Source organism: Apostichopus japonicus, chromosome 20 (genome assembly GCF_037975245.1).
Source record: "Apostichopus japonicus isolate 1M-3 chromosome 20, ASM3797524v1, whole genome shotgun sequence".
In the NCBI taxonomy this organism is placed as follows: domain Eukaryota; kingdom Metazoa; phylum Echinodermata; class Holothuroidea; order Aspidochirotida; family Stichopodidae; genus Apostichopus; species Apostichopus japonicus.
This window is the reverse complement of record NC_092580.1, coordinates 20287846-20292680: the sequence shown is the minus strand read 5'-3', so window position 1 is coordinate 20292680 and position 4835 is coordinate 20287846.

Below are 4835 nucleotides of genomic sequence, written 5' to 3'. Positions count from 1 at the left end.
TCACTGTTTCATCACCATTTTATCGCCATTTTATTACCATTTCATCACCATTTTATCGCCATTTTATTACCATTTAAGCATCATTTCATCACCATTTCATCACCATTTCATCACCATTTCATCACCATTTAATCACTATTTCATCACCATTTCATCACCATTTCATCACCATTTAATCATCATTTCATCACCATTTCATCACCATTTCCAACACCATTTCATCACCATTTCATCACCATTTCATCACCATTTCCATCACCATTTCATCACCATTGTATCACCATTTCCATTTCCATCACCATTTCCATCACCATTTTCACCACCATTTCATCACCATTTCATCACCATTGTATCACCATTTCCATTTCCATCACCAAATTTTTTTATCACTAATTTTTTTATCACCAATTTTTTTTATCACCATTTCCATCACCATTTTATCACCATTCCATCACCATTTTATCACCATTTCATTACCATGTTTTTAATCACCATTTCATCACAATTTTATCGCCATTTTATTACCATTTCATCACCATTTTATCGCCATTTTATTACCATTTAATCATCATTTCATCACCATTTCATCACCATTTCCATCACCATTTCATCACCATTTCATCACCATTTCATCACCATTTCCATCACCATTTCATCACCATTTCATCACCATTTCCATTTCCATCACCATTTCCATCGCCATTTCCATCACCATTTTCACCACAATTTCATCACCATTTCATCACCATTGTATCACCATTTCCATTTCCATCACCAAATTTTTTTATCACTAATTTTTTTATCACTAATTTTTTTTATCACCATTTCATCACCTTTTTATCACCATTTCCATAACCATTTTTATCACCATTTCCATCACCACTTACATCACCATTTTAATCACCATTTCCATCACCATTTCCATCACCATTTCCATCATCATTTCCATCACCATTTTTTTATCACCATTTCTTTTATCACCATTATTTTTATCACCAATTTTTGGGTTATTTTATATTTTATACTATTCCAATTTTATCATCATTTTATCACCATTTCCATCACCGTTTCCATCACCATTTTATCACCATTTTTTTCATCACCAATTTTTTTCATCACAATTTTTTTATCACAATTTTTTTTATCATCATTTCATCACATTTTATCAAAATTTTATAACCATTTCATCATCATTTTATTTTATCATCATTTGATTTTATCACCATTTGATTTTATCATCATTTTATCAACATACAATTTTATCACCATTTATTCATTATTTTATCACAATTTTATCACCATTCAATCACCATTTTATCACCATTTCATTATCATGTTTTTAATCACCATTTCATCACCATTTTATCGCCATTTTATTACCATTTCATCACCATTTTATCGCCATTTTATTACCATTTAATCATCATTTCATCACCATTTCATCACCATTTCATCACCATTTAATCACCATTTCATCACCATTTCATCACCATTTCATCACCATTTCATCACCATTTCCATCGCCATTTCCATCACCATTTTCACCACCATTTCATCACCATTTCATCACCATTGTATCACCATTTCCATTTCCATCACCATTTCCATCACCATTTTCATCACCATTTTCATCACCAATTTTTTTATCACCATTTCATCACCTTTTTATCACCATTTCCATAACCATTTTTATCACCATTTCCATCACCATTTACATCACCATTTCCATCACCATTTCCATCACCATTTCCATCACCATTTCCATCATCATTTCCATCACCATTTTTATCACCATTTCTTTTATCACCATTATTTTTATCACCAATTTTTGGGTTATTTTATATTTTATACTATTCCAATTTTATCACCATTTCATCACCATTTCCATCAGCATTTTATCACCATTTTTTTCATCACAATTTTTTTATCACAATTTTTTTTATCACCATTTTATCACCATTTCATCGCCATTTTATCAACCTTTTATTTCATCACATTTTATCAAAATTTTATAACCATTTCATCATCATTTTATTTCATCACCATTTTATCATCATTTGATTTTATCACCATTTTATCATCATTTTATCATCATTCAATTTTATCACCATTTATTCATTATTTGATCACAATTTTATGACCATTCCATCACCATTTTATCACCATTTCCATAACCATTTTTATCACCATTTCCATCACCACTTACATCACCATTTTAATCACCATTTCCATCACCATTTCCATCACCATTTCCATCACCATTTCCATCACCATTTTATCACCATTTTTTTCATCACCAATTTTTTTCATCACAACTTTTTTATCACAATTTTATTTATCATCATTTCATCACATTTTATCAAAATTTTATAACCATTTCATCATCATTTTATTTTATCATCATTTGATTTTATCACCATTTGATTTTATCATCATTTTATCATCATTCAATTTTATCACCATTTATTCATTATTTTATCACAATTTTATCACCATTCCATCACCATTTTATCACAATTTCATTATCATGTTTTTAATCACTGTTTCATCACCATTTTATCGCCATTTTATTACCATTTCATCACCATTTTATCGCCATTTTATTACCATTTAATCATCATTTCATCACCATTTCATCACCATTTCATCACCATTTCATCACCATTTAATCACTATTTCATCACCATTTCATCACCATTTCATCACCATATCTATCACCATTTCATCACCATTTCATCACCATTTCCATTTCCATCACCAAATTTTTTTATCACTAATTTTTTTATCACCAATTTTTGGGTTATTTTATATTTTATACTATTCCAATTTTATCACCATTTTTTTCATCACCAATTTTTTTCATCACAATTTTTTTATCACAATTCTTTTTATCATCATTTCATCACATTTTATCAAAATTTTATAACCATTTCATCATCATTTTATTTTATCATCATTTGATTTTATCACCATTTGATTTTATCATCATTTTATCATCATTCAATTTTATCACCATTTATTCATTATTTTATCACAATTTTATCACCATTCCATCACCATTTTATCACAATTTCATTATCATGTTTTTAATCACTGTTTCATCACCATTTTATCGCCATTTTATTACCATTTCATCACCATTTTATCGCTATTTTATTACCATTTAATCATCATTTCATCACCATTTCATCACCATTTCATCACCATTTCATCACCATTTAATCACTATTTCATCACCATTTCATCACCATTTCATCACCATATCCATCACCATTTCATCACCATTTCCATTTCCATCACCATTTCCATCGCCATTTCCATCACCATTTTCATCACCATTTCATCACCATTTCATCAGCATTGTATCACCATTTCCATTTCCATCACCATTTCCATCACCAGTTCCATCACCATTTTCATCACCAATTTTTTTATCACCATTTCATCACCTTTTTATCACCATTTCCATAACCATTTTTATCACCATTTCCATCACCATTTACATCACCATTTACATCACCATTTCCATCACCATTTCCATCATCATTTCCATCACCATTTTTTATCACCATTTCTTTTATCACCATTATTTTTATCACCAATTTTTGGGTTATTTTATATTTTATACTATTCCAATTTTATCACCATTTTATCACCATTTCATCACCATTTCCATCAGCATTTTATCACCATTTTTTTCATCACAATTTTTTTATCACCATTTTTTTTATCATCATTTTATCACCATTTCATCGCCATTTTATCAACCTTTTATTTCATCACATTTTATCAAAATTTTATAACCATTTCATCATCATTTTATTTTATCACCATTTTATCATCATTTGATTTTATCACCATTTTATGATCATTTTATCATCATTCAATTTTATCACCATTTATTCATAATTTTATCACAATTTTATCACCATTCCATCACCATTTTATCACCATTTCATTACCATGTTTTTAATTACCATTTCATCACAATTTTATCGCCATTTTATTACCATTTCCATCACCATTTTATCGCCATTTTATTACCATTTAATCATCATTTCATCACCTATTCATCACCATTTCATCACCATTTTACCACCATTTCCATCACCAATTTTTTTATCACCAATTTTTTTTATCACCATTTCATCACCTTTTTATCACCATTTCCATAACCATTTTTATCACCATTTCCATCACCATTTCCATCACCATTTCCATCACCATTTCCATCACCATTTCCATCATCATTTCCATCACCATTTTTTTATCACCATTTTTTTTATCACCATTATTTTTATCACCAATTTATGGGTCATTTTATATTTTATACTATTCCAATTTTATCACCATTTCATCACCATTTCCATCATCATTTCCATCACCATTTCCATCACCATTTCATCACCATTTCATCACCATTCTCATCACCTTTTTATCACCATTTCCATAACCATTTTTATCACCATTTCCATCACCATTTCCATCACCATTTCCATCCATCATCATTTCCATCACCATTTTTCTATCACCATTATTTTTATCACCAATTTTTGGGTCATTTTATATTTTATACTATTCCAATTTTATCACCATTTCATCACCATTCCCATCATCATTTCCATCACCATTTCCATCACCATTTCATCACCATTTCATCACCATTTAATCACCATTTCCATCACCATTTCATCACTATTTCCATTTCCATCACCATTTCCATCGCCATTTCCATCACCATTTCCATCACCATTTCCATCACCATTTCATCACCATTTCATCACCATTTCATCACCATTTCCATCACCATTTCCATCACCATTTCATCACCATTT